Genomic DNA, 21,427 nt, shown 5'->3' on the forward strand with positions numbered 1-21,427 from the left:
CAGCGCTGACACCATGTTCTTCCTTTTGTCGGTCACCATGGTTCTGATTTTGAGTTGTCGAGGAGAAAGCCAGGATTCCATTTCTTGATGATGGACACGGAGCAGTTACTCCCCTATGTGACTCCGTTCGGCCAGGCAAATGAGGTGCAGAAGAGCATGACACCGCTGTGCCCTGCACATGTGGTATGCTGGGGGGGCACTGTAAATTGTCCCTGCCATGTAGGCTAAGGACACGGTGGAGGATGAGGAGGCAGAGGCTGACATTCTCGCAGGACCAACGGCGTGTGAACGTGGGGGCGGAAATGGTGTCACCTGGCCAAATTGCTGGTGTGGCTGTGCAGGAACCACATTCACCCAGTGGGCCAAAAATGACATGTATTGTCCCTGACCGTAGTTACAGCTCCACACGTCGGCAGACACCGACAGGCTCAAGGATTGACCCACCTTCTGTTCTACATACATGTGCAGGGCTGGTACTGTCTTTTTGGCAAAGAAATTACGGCTTGGGACTCTCCACCTCGGCTTGGCACAAGCCATCAGTTCTCTGAAAGGTGTAGAGTCCACCAGGGAAGGACTGCAACACCAGAAACTTGGCCAGTAGCACATTCAGCTTCTGCGCCGTTGGATGAGTGCATGCATACTGTTGTCTCTTGGCAATCGCTTCGGTGATCGATTGCTGACGGAATGACTGATGAGGAGTAGGAGAAGGAGCAGGAGCATCAGGATCAGCAGATGATGGGAAGGACAGACAGCTCCCTTCGGCTAAGGTGGTGGAGCCATGACTGACTGAAATCGGGTGCATGCCACTGGGTGATGCAGCAGTTGCTGCTGAAGGCTGGACCACCGCATCGGAGCCACGGTTCTTCCAGGCCACTTTATGGTGATGCTGCATATGTTGATGCAGTGCTGTGGTGCCAACATTGGCACCCTGGCCACGCTTCACCTTCTGCCCACAGATTCTACAAATGGCCATGTTGACCTCCTCCGGCGGCTTAACAAAAAACTGCCACACCGCTGAGTAGGTGATTTTACCCCCAACAATCCGCACTGACTGACTGCTACCGCCGTTGCGTTCATGGAAACCTGCACCACTACTTTCTGGGCAGGTAGGCTCCTGCCATGCAGGTGGTCTACCCCGGGTACGTTTGGCTCCCAACCTCCCACTGCTGCCACCCTGCTGACTCCCGGCCACGCTAGCGACTTGCTATCTCCGCCGCTGCCTCACAGGCAAGCTGCCACCCTCTTCTCCCCATGATGATGACGCCCCTAATTCACCCGGCTCCCGAGTGCAATCAGCTACATCATCATCATCGAGTACTATCTGCACGTCACTGATGTCCTCCTCAACAGTCTCTGACCACTCGCAACACCAGCTCCCACGCCACTCTCCTTATCACTGCTTGCCCCCCTACCGGAGGAAGAGGCGGATGTCTCCTCCACATCTTGGCTGGCCAGGAGCCTCTGACTGTCCTCTAATAGCTCGTCCTTGCTGTATAGTGGAGCTGAGCCCACAGCATATAATACTTCTCTGACTGAGGGAACAGAAAAGGACAGAGGCAGGTTGTGGACAGGTGAGGGCACAGGGCCTGCTCCCGGGCCATGCCAACTAAAGGTTGTGTCTGACGAAGCCACCGACTCTTGGCTGGGGGTGTCTGATGTCACTTGGGAAAAAGTGGATGACCAAGTCAACCATTCAAGAACCACTGGGTTGCTGGTCAAGAGATGACCGCTAGATGACACCGGGAGCTCAGGCCTCTCGCTGCGACTCCTGCTGCCATGCCCACTTACTCTGCTGCGACCGGTGCGTGTGCCAGAAACACTTAGGCCTCAGCCACTCCACTGTGCAGGGCCTGGCACTTCTCTGTCTGACATACTGTTAGATCAAATAAATAAATAAAAAGGAAATTAAAATACCTCCAAAAAGTCTGTAATTTTCTCACTTCACACAACGGCTAATAAACCCTTTTTTCCCTACTAATACACACCAAAAAGGGCTTTAGAACATATAACTGCACTGCTGAATGGCAAATATATATTTTTTTGCCACTCGCCAAAAAGGGCTGTAATTTTCTCACTTCACTACACAACGGCAAAAACTTTTTTTGTGCCACTAATACACGCCAAAAAGGGCTTTAGAACATAACTGCACCGCTGAACGGCAATTAGGCCCTTATTTTCGTCCACTAATACATGCCACAAAAGGCTTTAGAACATATAACTGCACCGCTGAATGGCAAATTAATATATTTTTTGCCACTAATACACGCCAAAAAGGGCTTTAGAACATGTAACTGCTTCGCTGAACGGCAAATATACCGTATATTTTTGGCCATTAATACATGCCAAAAAGGGCTTTAGAATTTATAACTGCACTGCTCAACGGCAAATATATATTTTTTTGCCACTAATACACGCCAAAAAAGGCTGTAATTTTCTAACTTCACCACACAACTGAAAATACTTTTTTGTGCCATTAATACACGCAAAAAAGTGCTTTAGAACATATAACTGCACCGCTGAATGGCAAATATATATTTTTATGCCACTAATACACGCCAAAAAGGGCTTTAGAACATATAACTGCACCGCTGAACGGCAAATGGGCCCTTATTTTATTCCATTTATACACGCCACAAAAGACTTTTAGAAAATATAACTGCACTGCTGAATGGCAAATAATATATATTTTTTGCCACTAATACATGCCAAAAGGGGGCTGTAATTTTCTCACTTTACCACACAACGGCAAATTGTTTTTTTTGTGCCACTAATACATGCCAAAAAGGGTTTTAGAAGATATAACTGTACCGCTGAACGGTAATTAGGCCCTTTTTTCCCCCCACTTATACATGCCACAAAAGGCTTTAGAACATATAACTGCACCGCTGAACGGCAAATTAATTTATTTTTTTGCCACTAATACACGCCAAAAAGGGCTTTAGAACATGTAACTGCATCGCTGAACGGCAAATATACCGTATATTTTTTTTGCCACTAATACACGCCAAAAAGGGCTTTAGAACATATAACTGCACCGCTGAACGGCAAATGGGCCCTTATTTTTTTCCATTTATACATGCCACAAAAAGCTTTTAGAAAATATAACTGCACTGCTGAATTGCAAATAATATATATTTTTTTGCCACTAATACACGCCAAAAGGGGGCTGTAATTTTCTCACTTTACCACAAAACGGCAAATTGTTTTTTTGTGCCACTAATACATGCCAAAAAGGGCTTTAGAAGATATAACTGTACTGCTGAACGGTAATTAGGCCCTTTTTTTCCCACTTATCCACTTATACATGCCACAAAAGGCTTTAGAACATATAACTGCACCGTTGAACGGCAAATACATTTATTTTTTTGCCACTAATACACGCCAAAAAGGGCTTTAGAACATATAACTGCACTGCTGAACGACAAATATATATATTTTTTGCCACTAATACATGCCAAAAAGGGCTTTAGAACTTATAACTGCACTGCTGAACGGCAAATATATATTTTTTTGCCACTAATACACTCCAAAAAGGGCTGAAATTTTCTAACTTCACCACACAACGGAAAATACTTTTTTTGTGCCATTAATACACGCAAAAAAAGTGCTTTAGAACATATAACTGCACCACTGAACGGCAAATATATATTTTTTTGCCACTAATACACTCCAAAAAGGGCTGAAATTTTCTAACTTCACCACACAACTGAAAATACTTTTTTGTGCCATTAATACACGCAAAAAAGTGCTTTAGAACATATAACTGCACCGCTGAATGGCAAATATATATTTTTATGCCACTAATACACGCCAAAAAGGGCTTTAGAACATATAACTGCACCGCTGAACAGCAAATGGGCCCTTATTTTATTCCATTTATACACGCCACAAAAGACTTTTAGAAAATATAACTGCACTGCTGAATGGCAAATAATATATATTTTTTGCCACTAATACATGCCAAAAGGGGGCTGTAATTTTCTCACTTTACCACACAACGGCAAATTGTTTTTTTGTGCCACTAATACATGCCAAAAAGGGTTTTAGAAGATATAACTGTACCGCTGAACGGTAATTAGGCCCTTTTTTCCCCCCACTTATACATGCCACAAAAGGCTTTAGAACATATAACTGCACCGCTGAACGGCAAATAAATTTATTTTTTTGCCACTAATACACGCCAAAAAGGGCTTTAGAACATGTAACTGCATCGCTGAACGGCAAATATACCGTATATTTTTTTTGACACTAATACATGCCAAAAAGGGCTTTAGAACATATAACTGCACCGCTGAACGGCAAATGGGCCCTTATTTTTTTCCATTTATACATGCCACAAAAAGCTTTTAGAAAATATAACTGCACTGCTGAATTGCAAATAATATATTTTTTTTTGCCACTAATACACGCCAAAAGGGGGCTGTAATTTTCTCACTTTACCACAAAACGGCAAATAGTTTTTTTGTGCCACTAATACATGCCAAAAAGGGCTTTAGAAGATATAACTGTACTGCTGAACGGTAATTAGGCCCTTTTTTCCCACTTATCCACTTATCCATGCCACAAAAGGCTTTAGAACATATAACTGCACCGCTGAACGGCAAATACATTTATTTTTTTGCCACTAATACACGCCAAAAAGGGCTTTAGAACATATAACTGCACTGCTGAACGACAAATATATATATTTTTTGCCACTAATACATGCCAAAAAGGGCTTTAGAACTTATAACTGCACTGCTGAACGGCAAATATATATTTTTTTGCCACTAATACACTCCAAAAAGGGCTGAAATTTTCTAACTTCACCACACAACGGAAAATACTTTTTTTGTGCCATTAATACACGCAAAAAAAGTGCTTTAGAACATATAACTGCACCACTGAACGGCAAATATATATTTTTTTGCCACTAATACACTCCAAAAAGGGCTGAAATTTTCTAACTTCACCACACAACTGAAAATACTTTTTTGTGCCATTAATACACGCAAAAAAGTGCTTTAGAACATATAACTGCACCGCTGAATGGCAAATATATATTTTTATGCCACTAATACACGCCAAAAAGGGCTTTAGAACATATAACTGCACCGCTGAACAGCAAATGGGCCCTTATTTTATTCCATTTATACACGCCACAAAAGACTTTTAGAAAATATAACTGCACTGCTGAATGGCAAATAATATATATTTTTTGCCACTAATACATGCCAAAAGGGGGCTGTAATTTTCTCACTTTACCACACAACGGCAAATTGTTTTTTTGTGCCACTAATACATGCCAAAAAGGGTTTTAGAAGATATAACTGTACCGCTGAACGGTAATTAGGCCCTTTTTCCCCCCACTTATACATGCCACAAAAGGCTTTAGAACATATAACTGCACCGCTGAACGGCAAATAAATTTTTTTTTTGCCACTAATACACGCCAAAAAGGGCTTTAGAACATGTAACTGCATCGCTGAACGGCAAATATACCGTATATTTTTTTTGCCACTAATACACGCCAAAAAGGGCTTTAGAACATATAACTGCACCGCTGAACGGCAAATGGACCCTTATTTTTTTCCATTTATACATGCCACAAAAAGCTTTTAGAAAATATAACTGCACTGCTGAATTGCAAATAATATATATTTTTTTGCCACTAATACACGCCAAAAGGGGGCTGTAATTTTCTCACTTTACCACAAAACGGCAAATTGTTTTTTTGTGCCACTAATACATGCCAAAAAGGGCTTTAGAAGATATAACTGTACTGCTGAATGGTAATTAGGCCCTTTTTTCCCACTTATCCACTTATACATGCCACAAAAGGCTTTAGAACATATAACTGCACCGCTGAACGGCAAATACATTTATTTTTTTGCCACTAATACATGCCAAAAAGGGCTTTAGAACATATAACTGCACTGCTGAACGACAAATATATATATTTTTTGCCACTAATACATGCCAAAAAGGGCTTTAGAACTTATAACTGCACTGCTGAACGGCAAATATATATTTTTTTGCCACTAATACACTCCAAAAAGGGCTGAAATTTTCTAACTTCACCACACAACGGAAAATACTTTTTTTGTGCCATTAATACACGCAAAAAAAGTGCTTTAGAACATATAACTGCACCACTGAACGGCAAATATATATTTTTTTGCCACTAATACACTCCAAAAAGGGCTGAAATTTTCTAACTTCACCACACAACTGAAAATACTTTTTTGTGCCATTAATACACGCAAAAAAGTGCTTTAGAACATATAACTGCACCGCTGAATGGCAAATATATATTTTTATGCCACTAATACACGCCAAAAAGGGCTTTAGAACATATAACTGCACCGCTGAACAGCAAATGGGCCCTTATTTTATTCCATTTATACACGCCACAAAAGACTTTTAGAAAATATAACTGCACTGCTGAATGGCAAATAATATATATTTTTTGCCACTAATACATGCCAAAAGGGGGCTGTAATTTTCTCACTTTACCACACAACGGCAAATTGTTTTTTTGTGCCACTAATACATGCCAAAAAGGGTTTTAGAAGATATAACTGTACCGCTGAACGGTAATTAGGCCCTTTTTCCCCCCACTTATACATGCCACAAAAGGCTTTAGAACATATAACTGCACCGCTGAACGGCAAATAAATTTATTTTTTTGCCACTAATACACGCCAAAAGGGCTTTAGAACATGTAACTGCATCGCTGAACGGCAAATATACCGTATATTTTTTTTGCCACTAATACACGCCAAAAAGGGGTTTAGAACATATAACTGCACCGCTGAACGGCAAATGGACCCTTATTTTTTTCCATTTATACATGCCACAAAAAGCTTTTAGAAAATATAACTGCACTGCTGAATTGCAAATAATATATATTTTTTTGCCACTAATACACGCCAAAAGGGGGCTGTAATTTTCTCACTTTACCACAAAACGGCAAATTGTTTTTTTGTGCCACTAATACATGCCAAAAAGGGCTTTAGAAGATATAACTGTACTGCTGAACGGTAATTAGGCCCTTTTTTCCCACTTATCCACTTATACATGCCACAAAAGGCTTTAGAACATATAACTGCACCGCTGAACGGCAAATACATTTATTTTTTTGCCACTAATACATGCCAAAAAGGGCTTTAGAACATATAACTGCACTGCTGAACGGCAAATATATATTTTTTTGCCACTAATACACTCCAAAAAGGGCTGAAATTTTCTAACTTCACCACACAACGGAAAATACTTTTTTTGTGCCATTAATACACGCAAAAAAAGTGCTTTAGAACATATAACTGCACCACTGAACGGCAAATATATATTTTTTTGCCACTAATACACTCCAAAAAGGGCTGAAATTTTCTAACTTCACCACACAACGGAAAATACTTTTTTGTGCCATTAATACACGCAAAAAAGTGCTTTAGAACATATAACTGCACCGCTGAATGGCAAATATATATTTTTATGCCACTAATACACGCCAAAAAGGGCTTTAGAACATATAACTGCACCACTGAACGGCAAATGGGCCCTTATTTTATTCCATTTATACACGCCACAAAAGACTTTTAGAAAATATAACTGCACTGCTGAATGGCAAATAATATATATTTTTTGCCACTAATACATGCCAAAAGGGGGCTGTAATTTTCTCACTTTACCACACAACGGCAAATTGTTTTTTTGTGCCACTAATACATGCCAAAAAGGGTTTTAGAAGATATAACTGTACCGCTGAACGGTAATTAGGCCCTTTTTTTCCCCCACTTATACATGCCACAAAAGGCTTTAGAACATATAACTGCACCGCTGAACGGCAAATAAATTTATTTTTTTGCCACTAATACACGCCAAAAAGGGCTTTAGAACATGTAACTGCATCGCTGAACGGCAAATATACCGTATATTTTTTTTGCCACTAATACACGCCAAAAAGGGCTTTAGAACATATAACTGCACTGCTGAACGGCAAATATATATATTTTTTTGCCACTAATACATGTCAAAAAGTGCTTTAGAACATATAACTGCACCACTGAACGGCAAATATATATTTTTTTGCCACTAATACACTCCAAAAAGGGCTGAAATTTTCTAACTTCACCACACAACTGAAAATACTTTTTTGTGCCATTAATACACGCAAAAAAGTGCTTTAGAACATATAACTGCACCGCTGAATGGCAAATATATATTTTTATGCCACTAATACACGCCAAAAAGGGCTTTAGAACATATAACTGCACCGCTGAACAGCAAATGGGCCCTTATTTTATTCCATTTATACACGCCACAAAAGACTTTTAGAAAATATAACTGCACTGCTGAATGGCAAATAATATATATTTTTTGCCACTAATACATGCCAAAAGGGGGCTGTAATTTTCTCACTTTACCACACAACGGCAAATTGTTTTTTTGTGCCACTAATACATGCCAAAAAGGGTTTTAGAAGATATAACTGTACCGCTGAACGGTAATTAGGCCCTTTTTTTCCCCCACTTATACATGCCACAAAAGGCTTTAGAACATATAACTGCACCACTGAACGGCAAATAAATTTATTTTTTTGCCACTAATACACGCCAAAAAGGGCTTTAGAACATGTAACTGCATCGCTGAACGGCAAATATACCGTACATTTTTTTTGCCACTAATACACGCCAAAAAGGGCTTTAGAACATATAACTGCACTGCTGAACGGCAAATATATATATTTTTTTGCCACTAATACATGTCAAAAAGGGCTTTAGAACTTATAACTGCACCACTGAACGGCAAATATATATTTTTTTGCCACTAATACACTCCAAAAAGGGCTGTAATTTTCTAACTTCACCACACAACGGAAAATACTTTTTTTGTGCCATTAATACACGCAAAAACGTGCTTTAGAACATATAACTGCACAGCTGAACGGCAAATATATATTTTTTTGCCTCTAATACACGCCAAAAAGGGCTTTAGAACATATAACTGCACCGCTGAACGGCAAATGGGCCCTTATTTTTTTCCATTTATACATGCCACAAAAAGCTTTTAGAAAATATAACTGCACTGCTGAATTGAAAATAATATATATTTTTTTGCCACTAATACACGCCAAAAGGGGGCTGTAATTTTCTCACTTTACCACAAAACGGCAAATTGTTTTTTTGTGCCACTAATACATGCCAAAAAGGGCTTTAGAAGATATAACTGTACTGCTGAACGGTAATTAGGCCCTTTTTTTCCCACTTATCCACTTATACATGCCACAAAAGGCTTTAGAACATATAACTGCACCGCTGAACGGCAAATAAATTTATTTTTTTGCCACTAATACACGCCAAAAAGGGCTTTAGAACATATAACTGCACTGCTGAACGACAAATATATATATTTTTTGCCACTAATACATGCCAAAAAGGGCTTTAGAACTTATAACTGCACCGCTGAACGGCAAATATATATTTTTTTGCCACTAATACACGCCAAAAAGGGCTGAAATTTTCTAAATTCACCACACAACGGAAAATACTTTTTTTGTGCCATTAATACACGCAAAAAAAGTGCTTTAGAACATATAACTGCACCACTGAACGGCAAATATATATTTTTTTGCCACTAATACACTCCAAAAAGGGCTGAAATTTTCTAACTTCACCACACAACGGAAAATACTTTTTTGTGCCATTAATACACGCAAAAAAGTGCTTTAGAACATATAACTGCACCGCTGAATGGCAAATATATATTTTTATGCCACTAATACACGCCAAAAAGGGCTTTAGAACATATAACTGCACCGCTGAACGGCAAATGGGCCCTTATTTTATTCCATTTATACACGCCACAAAAGACTTTTAGAAAATATAACTGCACTGCTGAATGGCAAATAATATATATTTTTTGCCACTAATACATGCCAAAAGGGGGCTGTAATTTTCTCACTTTACCACACAACGGCAAATTGTTTTTTTGTGCCACTAATACATGCCAAAAAGGGTTTTAGAAGATATAACTGTACCGCTGAACGGTAATTAGGCCCTTTTTTTCCCCCACTTATACATGCCACAAAAGGCTTTAGAACATATAACTGCACCGCTGAACGGCAAATAAATTTATTTTTTTGCCACTAATACACGCCAAAAAGGGCTTTAGAACATGTAACTGCATCGCTGAACGGCAAATATACCGTATATTTTTTTTGCTACTAATACACGCCAAAAAGGGCTTTAGAACATATAACTGCACTGCTGAACGGCAAATATATATATTTTTTTGCCACTAATACATGTCAAAAAGTGCTTTAGAACATATAACTGCACCACTGAACGGCAAATATATATTTTTTTGCCACTAATACACTCCAAAAAGGGCTGAAATTTTCTAACTTCACCACACAACGGAAAATACTTTTTTTGTGCCATTAATACACGCAAAAAAAGTGCTTTAGAACATATAACTGCACCGCTGAACGGCAAATGGGCCCTTATTTTTTTCCATTTATACACGCCACAAAAGGCTTTTAGAAAATATAACTGCACTGCTGAATGGCAAATAATATATATTTTTTTGCCATTAATACACGCCAAAAGGGGGCTGTAATTTTCTCACTTTACCACACAATGGCAAATTGTTTTTTTGTGCCACTAAGGCTACTTTCACACTAGCGTTCGATCGGATCCGTTCTGAACGGATCCGATTATATTAATGCAGACGGAGGCTCCGTTCAGAACGGATCCGTCTGCATTAAATTGGCAAAAAAAAGCTAAGTGTGAAATTAGCCTGAGCGGATCCGTCCAGACTTTTACATTGAAAGTCAATGGGGGACGGATCCGCTTGAAGATTGAGCCATATTGTGGCATCTTCAAACGGATCCGTCCCCATTGACTTACATTGTAAGTCTGGACGGATCCGCACGCCTCCGCACGGCCAGGCGGACACCCGAACGCTGCAAGCAGCGTTCAGGTGTCCGCCTGGCCGTGCGGAGGCGAGCAGAGCGGAGGCTGAACGCCGCCAGACTGATGCAGTCTGAGCGGATCCGCATCCATTCAGACTGCATCAGGGCTGGACGGAAGCGTTCGGGTCCGCTCGTGAGCCCCTTCAAACGGAGCTCACGAGCGGACAGCCGAACGCTAGTGTGAAAGTAGCCTAATACATGCCAAAAAGGGCTTTAGAAAATATAACTGTACCGCTGAACGGTAATTAGGCCCTTTTTTCCCCACTTATACATGCCACAAAAGCCTTTAGAACATATAACTTCAACGCTGAATGGAAAATATATATATCTTTTTTGCCACTAATACATGCAAAAAAGTGCTTTAAAACATATAACTGCACTGCTGAACGGCAAATATATATTTTTTTGCCACTAATACATGACAAAAAGGGCTGTAATTTTCTCACTTCACCGCACAATGGCTAATACTTTTTTTTGTGCCACTTATACACGCCAAAAGGGGCTTTAGAACATATAACTGCACCACTGAATGGCAAATAATATATATTTTATTGCCACTAATACACACCAAAAAGGGCTGTAATTTTCTTACTTCACCACACAACGGCTAATAAGCCCTTTTTTCCCACTAATACAAGCCAAAAAATGCTTTAGAACATATAACTGCACCGCACAAAGGCAAATAAGATGTAGAAATATTTCCTTGCAATAAACCCTGTTATTGTCTGTATCAAACAGCACTTGCACCGCAATAACAAGAACGGTTTGCTGGAATTACAGAGCTGAATAATGGCAATTTGGATCCCCAGTCGGTGCAGCAAGGATAATAGGATTGTTCCTATTACCCAGGCTGTAACCTTCCCTACTGAACCCTGTTCTGCTCCAATACTGTGGAATGATTCCTCCTTATCCTTTCCCTGCACTTCTATACAGCAAAATAAACATTTTAAAGTCTTTCCTAGCACTGTCCCTAGCGCCTGCTGACGTCTCTCCCTGCACTAATTACACTGGAAAATGGCTGATTTCAAGATGGCTGAGGCTATTTATAGGGCTGTGACATCACAGGGCTGGCTGGCTGCTGATTGGCTGCATGCATGGCATTATGGGTGATCCCTCGTTCCCAGAGTTCCTTGCTCCATGTCCTAACACGTGCAGCAGCGATTCGTTTCCACGAAGCGTGAGGAAATTCGGATTCAGTCCGAAACAAATTGTTCCTGAAATTCGGATCGAATTCCACTTCATCAACTTTGATTCGCTCATCTCTAAACATAACATATTTATATGATTAAAGTTTATACGAAAATCTGCTGGGCATTTTCTGAAAGATTTTGCAGAACAACTCTGGTCCAAGAAGATGGACCAGAGCTGTAATAAAGCAGTATGAAAGGAGAGGTACAAAGGTATTGGAAACAGAAGATACCCACATCCAGGCGAAAGTTTGAGCCGGGACCATCAATGACAATAGTTCAGCAAGAAGATAGTGACCTTTCCCAGTGTCCATAACCTGCTGACTCGTAATATCATTGGGCCATATCCATTACCATGAACATGGTATGTATCCGATCATGCAATCAATGATGTATTAGGATGCTGACTGGCTCACTATTTTAGCATATGTCTATTTTAACCTTTGTATGTTGTGTAACCATGTACTTTTGACAAAGAGCACGTATAGCCCGAAACACGTCAAGTTTGTTCCTGCATGAAATCTTCTAAATAAAGCATTCAGTTTTATCAGTGCTGGATTCTCATCATTACTATGAACATGACTAAAGTGAGAGTAGATGTAGAACATGTAACTAGGCGATACAACTGGGCGATGGTAATTTCCAAGGACATCATGATCCCGGCTGAAGAGCATTGCGTGAAAGAAATATAGTGAAATGCAGGGAAGCCACAACCTTCTAGGATGATGGTCCTTTCAAAGAAGATAGGGAAATTTAAATTAAAACCCATTAAAGAAAAATCTGGACAAGATGGGGATAGTCTTCTCAAACAAGTCGGATTAGTCTTGTTTAAAAGGTTATTGGTGAGGTATAGATGATACTCACTCTTTTGAAGCTTTGCTTGTATTTTTTCAGTCCTTTTATTTTTCATATAAATAAATCGCTTATAATGCATAGTAATCCTGAGAGCTCTGAACTGATTGCTACCCCATGCTGCGCGACATTTCGGGGGTCACGCCCCCTTAATCATGCGCGCTTGTGCGTTGTAACCGTGTGCTTTAAATACAATCTCTTTCCATCATCATTTCACATTTACACATATTCATTAATAGCTTCTGTTTTCCCAGACATACATAAAATATTTATGTTGCATTTAAAACCAGTTACTGAGATACTGATCATGGAAATACCTTAAAGTTGCAGATTTCATTTAACCCTTTAGGATATAGTTAGTGATGATCGAGCATGCTTGGCCGAGTACCGCATGTGCTCGAGCGCCATGCTAAAGTCTCCTTTGCGCGCGTTTCTTGGCTGTTACGCAGCCAATAAACGTGCAGGTAAGTACTGCCCTCACTGTAATGCCAGTAGCCATGTTGGCTACTGGCATTACAGTGATTGGCTGGCCGGAACGCGTCTTAGGGTGCTTTATAGCACCCAATGACGCATGTTCGGCTCACTCGTAGTCAGGGAGAGCTGAGCATAGTAAGGGACAGAGAGTGTAGGGAGTGTAAATAAATATTTTTTTGTACAAAAACGTTTCAGAGACCCAAAAGTCCTTGTAAGGACTATTGTGTGTGACAGCAGCAATATATGTTTGTAGCGCAACCTGCGCTAAATTGCTCAGTGTTAGGGAGAGCTGTGCATAGTAAGGGTAAGACAGTGTAGGCAGTGTAATAGGAAGATTTTTATACAAAAAACTTTTCAGAGACACAAAAGTCCTTTTACGGACTATTGTGTGTGACAGCAGCAATATATATTTTTAGCGCATCTTGCGCTAAATACCGTGTAATATCCCCCTGCGGACAGTTAAATTATTTGCGCCATATCTCCTGTTCAAAGTGTGCGCATCTCTAAAATATCAGTGACATCCTGTGTACTTTTTCCGTAGATGGTGTCCGCTGCGGACAGTTAAATTATCCACGCCACATCTCCTGTTTAAAGTGTGCGCATCCCTAAAATATCAGTGACATCCAGCGTACTTTTTCCATATAGACGGTGTCTGCTGGGGACAGTTAAATTATCCGCCCCACATCTCCTGTTTAAAGTGTGCGCATCCCTAAAATATCAGTGACATCCAGCGCACTTTTTCCATAGACGGTGTCTGCTGGGGACAGTTAAATTATCCGCCCCACATCTCCTGTTTAAAGTGTGCACATCCCTAAAATATCAGTGACATCAAGTGTACCTTTTCCGTAGATGGTGTCCGCTGCGGACAATTAAATTATCTGCGCCAATCTCCTATTCAAAGTGTGCACATCCCTAAAATATCAGTAACATCCAGTGTACTTTTTCCATAGATGGGGTCCGCTACGGACAGTTAAATTATCCGCCCCACATCTCCTGTTTAAAATGTGTGCACCCCTAAAATATCAGTGGCATCCAGTGTACTTTTTTCCGTAGACACTGCGAACAGTGACATTACCTGTGGTACCTGTACTGTATAACGTTTCCTAATCACAAATACCTTTGTAAATTTTTTTGCACACACACTTCTAAATCCTACGCTATTGTACGTGTGACATACTTTCAAGCATATATCACATTTAAGATGAAGAAGGCGAGCAGTAAGGGACGGGGAAGTGGCGGTGATACTGATGGTGAACGCAAAGGCCGTGGCCCTGGGCGAGGAAAAACTGTGCCTGCTGCCAGAGCACAAGAAACACACTCATCCCCGATACCTAGCTTCATGTCCCAGTATGCAGGGCGGCGCAGGACACCGCTCTTGAAGTCAGACCAGTGCGACCAGATGGCCGGTTGGATTGCAGCAGATAATGTTTCCAGTCGGTTAAGCACCACCCTGTCTTTCACCAAGTCCAGTCTCAGTAGCCAGCAGTCTGGTCAACACAATACTCACCCTGATCCTCCTTCTTCCCACCATGTACAGTCTGGCCAAGCAAGTGATCCCACACTCTGATATTCTGAGGACCTCTTTTCATCGCCATTACTTGATTTGGCCCTCTCGCCAAGCATGCTTGAAGAGAGATATGAGATCTTGTGCCCTGATTCCCAACCTCTTGAGCATCCACAGTCACAAGAACATGACGGTGGGTAACGGCAATTAGTGCTTAATGAGGTGGATGATGATGAGACACAGTTGCCAATGAGTCAACCGCAATTACTGTCTCAAGAGGTTGATGAAGAGGATGAGTCACAGTTGTCAATCACTGAGGTTGTGGTTAGGTCAACAAATAAGGAGGATGATCAAAGTGTGGAAAAGGAGGTGGTTGATGATGAGGTCACTGACCCAACCTGGGCAGGTGGAAAGCCGAGCTAGGACAGCAGTACAGAGGGGGAGGGATCTGCAGCACCGCAACAGGCTGTAAGAGGCAGTGGGGTGGCAAAAGGGAGAAGGCGGGCCACACCAAACGGGGCAGCAACTGTTCCATGGAGCACCCCTTTGCAGAAATCTCCCTTGCCAAGGGGTAGATGTTCCGCAGTATGGTGCTTTTTGTGGAAAGTGCGGATGACAAAAGAATAGTAGTTTGCAACCTGTGCCATACAAAAATGAGCAGGGGTGTGAACACTAGCAACCTCACCACCACCAGCATGATCCGCCACATGGCATCCAAGCACCGTAATAAGTGGGAAGAACGCCTGGGTCCACAATCTTTGTCTGCGGGTCACACCACTGCCTCCTCTTCCACTATGTTACGTGCTGGCCAATCCCCTGTCGAAGGCGCAGGCCCGGATGCCTCCCGCCCTGCACCTGGACCTTCGCAAGCACAATCAGCGACCACATCCACTTTTGTGTCCCAGCACAGCATCCAAATGTCCTTACCCCAGGTCTTTGAATGCAAGCGAAAATACCCAGCCACCCACCCACAGGCCATAGCACTAAATGCACAGCTTTCCAAATTACTGGCCCTGGAAATGTTGCAATTTAGGCTTGTTGAGGCCTTCCGCAGCCTGATGTTGGCGGCCATCCCACTTTACTCAGTCCCCAGCCGCCACTATTTTTCAAGGTGTGCCGTGCCCGCCTTACACCAACATGTGTCCCGTGCCATGACCAACGCAGTTACTGGGAAGGTCCACTTAACCACGGACACATGGACAAGTGCATTCGGCCAGGGATGCTACATTTCCCTGACGGCACACTGGGTGAATGTTGTGAAGGCTGGGAGCAATTCGTACCCTGGGATGGCACAGGAGCTACTGACGCCAAGGATTGCGGGCCCTACGTCGATCAAGGTGTCCGCCAGCACCTACGTTAGTGGCTCCAAACCCCACTTCTCCTCCTCCTCCTCCACTTTCACCTTCGAATTATCCGCATGCAGCACCAATCAGCCATCAGTCGGTAGCTGGAAGCAGTGTAGCACTGCAGTGGGGAAGCAGCAACAGGCCGAGCTGAAGCTGATGTGCTTAGGAGACAAACAGCACACCGCCGCAGAGCTGTGGCAGGAGATAAGAGACTGGACTGAGATGTGGCTTTCGCCACTCAATCTACAACCAGGCATGGTTGTGTCTGATAATGGCTGTAACTTGGTGGCGGCTTTGGAGCTCAGCAAGCTCAGACACATCCCATGCCTAGCACACGTGTTCAACCTTGTGGTTCAGTGGTTTCTCAAAACCTACCCCAATTTGCCTGAGCTACTGGTCAAGGTGCGCCACGTGTGCACATTTCTGCAAGTCATCGATAGCTTCAGCTGGTCTGTCAACGCTGCAGCTGCGCTTGAAATTGCCATCTCACCGGATGTTGTGCTACGTGAGCACACGCTGGAAGTGGAGTTCCAGCGTGTGCTCACGTAGCACAACATCCGGTGAGATGGCATTTTCAAGTGCAGCTGCAGCGTTGACAGACCGGCTGAAGCTATCCATGACTTGCAGAAATGTGCACACGTGGCGCACCTTCACCAGTAGCTCAGGCAAATTGGGGTAGGTTTTGAGAAACCACTGAACCACAAGGTTGAACACGTGGGCTAGGCACGGGATGTGTCTGAGCTTGCTGAGCTAGGTTTTGAGATTCCACATGTTGGCCAAGCTTTGTGAGCAGCAGAGGGCAGTAGTGAAATACCAGCTGCAACATGGGCGTCGCCATTCCAGTCAGCTTCCACTATTCACAAGCGAGGAGTGGGCATGGATGTCCGATCGCTGTGAGGTTTTAAGAAACTTTGAGGAATCAACACAGATGGTGAGCGGTGATAACGCTATTATCAGCGGAACCATCCCACTTCTGTGTCTACTCAAACGCTCGCTGCTCACAATTAAGGATGACGCTTTGCATGTGGAAATGGGGGAAGACATTACACAGAAGATTTGTAAGGCAGCTCTCACCTGCAATGGTGGAATCACCTGAGGTGCACGGATGCCGCCCCTGGATGCGGTAAAATCCAAAATAAGAAAGAGAAAAATCCGGCTCTCTCCAGATGAAGTAAATTAACTTTATTCCAGCGAAGTAAAATCCGTACAGGTGTACATGAAACAATCTACGCGTTTCAGACCTCTGAGAAATATGGATCCTTCCTCATAACAAACATGTTTATGAAATGGGAGCTCCCTCTTAAGTATCACAGACTAACCCCTGGTTAATGAGTATCACCTGGGAGGTGGAGACCCAAGAGGGCGTTCCCATGCAAATGACAGAAAAAGAAAAACCTTTTAACCAAAAGCAAAAACCAGCATGAGGAAAAGGGGACTTAAATATAAATCATGTCACTAAAACAGCGATCATCAAACTGAATAAAAATACAAATACAAAGAGAGCAAAATGCATGATGGCAATGAGTATATATAGCAAGAAAAACGTCCATGGTCCCATATCAATACTGTAAAATGAGATCATGACAGTTTATTCAGTCCACAGGGCTGGCGAGATTCTAACTGGAAGATCCAGAAGGCCTCCCTGTTGAGGAGTTTCCTCCTGTGATCTCCCCCCCTAGGCGGCAAAAAAACTCTTTCTATACCCTTGACTTGTAAGTGGGACACATCACCAGCATGTGCGACTGCGAAATGCAGGCTAACTGCAGAGACATTCCGGTCTTTGTAATGAGGCACATCGGATATGTGTCTGCGAATCCGATTTTTTAAGGGTTGGTGGTGCAGCCCACATACAACAAGGAACATATTGTGCATGTGATGAGATACACCACATGTTTGGTGTTACAATTGATAGTAAGATTGGATATTATATACCCTTTCATTGTTCATGGATTTGAACGTTTTTTCAGTAGTCATGTGATGGCAGCAAATACACTTTTTGTGGCCACACTTGAAATTTCCTTTATGCTGTAGCCAGGTGGCTTGTGATTTTTTACCTACTGAAAAAAAGCTAGGGCTAATGATATTGCCTAAGGTGGGTGCCTTTTTGGCTACACACTTAATTCCGTTAGACACAATATCAGACCAATCGCCATCGAAATTGAGTACATTAAGATATTTTTTCATAATCTTACATATGGCAGAGAACTCTTGGCTATATTGTGTAACGGAAATAAGTTGCTTGCTGGCTGTGATTAATATCCACTGATTGTCTACGTGCCAGGGACTGTCTTGGGAAAATAAGAGACTGTCTATTCATTTGTGAAACCATTTTTTTGGCATATTGTATATCCTCCTGTAAATAATCCCTACGTAACAATCTGTCAGTTATATTTGAAGCTTCTCTTTCAAAAGCCCTCTGATCGGAGCAGTTCTGGCGGGCACGTATCAGTTCACCCCTGGGGATACTGTGGATGGTATGGGAAGGATGACATGACTGGGCCAAAAGTATGGTATTCCCAGCTAATTGTTTACGGTGGGTGAATGTGTTAACTGCACGAGTGGAAGACTCCCCCCTCAGGCACAAATCCAAAAATTGGATCTCAGTTTGATGAGTATGAAAGACAAATTGTATATCATCCACCTTGGAATTGAAATATTCCATAAGCTCCGGTATGGACGTCACATCACCAGACCACACCATCAGTAGGTCATCGATGTAACGTCCATACCAGAGTAGGTGGTCCAGGAGTGGGAGGGTGTCGATGAGGAGAAAGTGTCCCTCCCACCACGCCATAAATATATTAGCAATAGAGGGAGAGAACTTGGCCCCCATCGACACCCCCAACACCTGGAGATAAAAGTACTCACCAAACAAAAATAATTGTGCCTGAGGAGGAAGTCCACCACCTGGACAACATATTCCCTGAGGACCTGGGTGTAATCACTGTAATGGTCAAAAAACCACCTCAACGAAATAACAGCCAAATTATGGGGAATATTAGTATATAAGGACGTAATGTCCGCTGTTATCCACGAATAGTTATCCCTCCACTCAAAATCAGCAAAAGCTTGTAACACTGCCCTGGTATCCTTGAGAAACCCTGGAATAAGTGGTATCAGTGGCTGTAATAGGGAGTCCACCCACTCAGAAAAGCGCTCAGAATATGAGCCTATACCAGCCACGATGGGTCTGAGGGGTGGAGGGAATACATCCTTGTGGACTTTGGGTAATGCATGAAAGATAGGAGCTATAGGATGTTCCACAAAGATGTATTCCCGCTCCCTGACACTAAGACAGCCACATGACACCCCAAGGTTCAGGAGCTTCTTCATTTCTGATTGGAAGGTCCTGAGAGGATCACTGGTCAGGCGGACATAAACCCTGATATCATCCAACATGGTGGCAACAAGGGATCCATATAAGCCCTTGTCCAGTACAACCACCGACCCCCCCTTGTCTGCCTCCTTAATAATAATGTCCTCCCTTGCTCCTAAGTCTCGCAGAGCAATTTTTTCTGCTGCGGTCATATTGGAATATCTCTGTGTCCTAGAAGTGTCATGCAGAAGACATAATTCTTTCTCTACCAATTCCTGATATTTATCCAAAGCAATTGATCGAGATTGAATGGGGTAAAAATCCCTATTATGCGTCTTGAAGGACACAGAGGTATTAATGTAACCCCCCTCATCCCTAATACCAGTTTGGAGGGAGTTACATTGAACAAGCTCGGGAAAACTCATAGTGTTACCATATAATGTAGACGTAGCTGTAACATTAACAGACTTGCTACCAAGGTCACCAGTGCATAATGCAGAGAGCGTCGCATTGTTGTGTCCATGGTTAGTAACAGAGTGTCGTGGAGCTTGCTGCGGAGAGGAAACAGCAGTGTCATAATTAGTACCGGAGTCCTGTGGGGCTTGCTGCGGGAAGGAAACAGCGCTGCCATGGTTAGTAACGGAGTCCCGTATGGCTTGCTGCGGGGAGGAAACAATGCTGCCATGATTAGTACCTGAGTCCCGTGGAGCTTGCTGCGGGGAGGAAGCAGCACTGTCATAGTTGGTACTAGAGTCCCATGCGGCTTGCTGTAGAAAGGAAACAGCGCTGGCATGATTGATACCGGAGTCCCGTGGGGCTTGCTGCGGAGGGGAAACAGCGCTGCCAGGGGCGTCTTCCAAAGGTTCCCCCATGGGAACGCCCTCTTGGGTCTCCACCTCCCAGGTGATACTCATTAACCAGGGGTTAGTCTGTGATACTTAAGAGGGAGCTCCCATTTCATAAACATGTTTGTCATGAGGAAGGACCCATATTTCTCAGAGGTCTGAAACGCGTAGATTGTTTCATGTACACCTGTACGGATTTTACTTCACTGGAATAAAGTTAATTTACTTCATCTGGAGAGAGCCGGATTTTTCTCTTTCTTATTTTGAAGACATTACACAGGGTGATAACCAGACCACCCTCATTTCGTCTTCTCAGCGCGAATTGGACAATGAAGAGGAGGAGGAGGATGAAGAGCAGGAGACGGTTGCCTCCGCTACAAAGGGTAGTACCCATGGAAGTTTAATTCCATCTGTTCAGCGTGGGTGGGCAGAAGAGGAGGAAGAGGATGAGGAGATTAAGAGTGGTCCTCCTGATGATGACAGCAAAGTCTTGCCTGTTGGTACTCTGGCACACATGGCTGACTTCATGTTAGGCTGCCTTTCCCGCGACACGCACGTTATACGTATTTTAGACAACACAGATTACTGGTTGTTCACCCTTCTCGACCCCCGCTACAAAGAGAAATTCTCATCTCTCATTCCTCTGGTGGAGAGGACGAGCAAAACGGTGCAATACCAGAAGATACTTGTTGAAAAATTGCTCCAAAAATTTCCATCTGACAACGCTGGCGGCAACCGAGGAGGGGAGACAAGGGAAACACACATCAGTTCCAACAGAGGCAGGGCAACACTCTCCAAAGCCTGGGACAGGTTCATGACACCCCGCCAGCACCCTCACCCTGATGTGCGGCCTAGTGTCACAAGGAAGGAAACATTTTGGAAGATAGTGAAGGAGTACATAGCAGATCGTGTCAGCTTTCTCAATGACTCCTCAGTGCCTTACAAC

This window comes from Bufo gargarizans, chromosome 3, assembly GCF_014858855.1.
Source record: "Bufo gargarizans isolate SCDJY-AF-19 chromosome 3, ASM1485885v1, whole genome shotgun sequence".
Taxonomy (NCBI): Eukaryota; Metazoa; Chordata; class Amphibia; order Anura; family Bufonidae; genus Bufo; species Bufo gargarizans.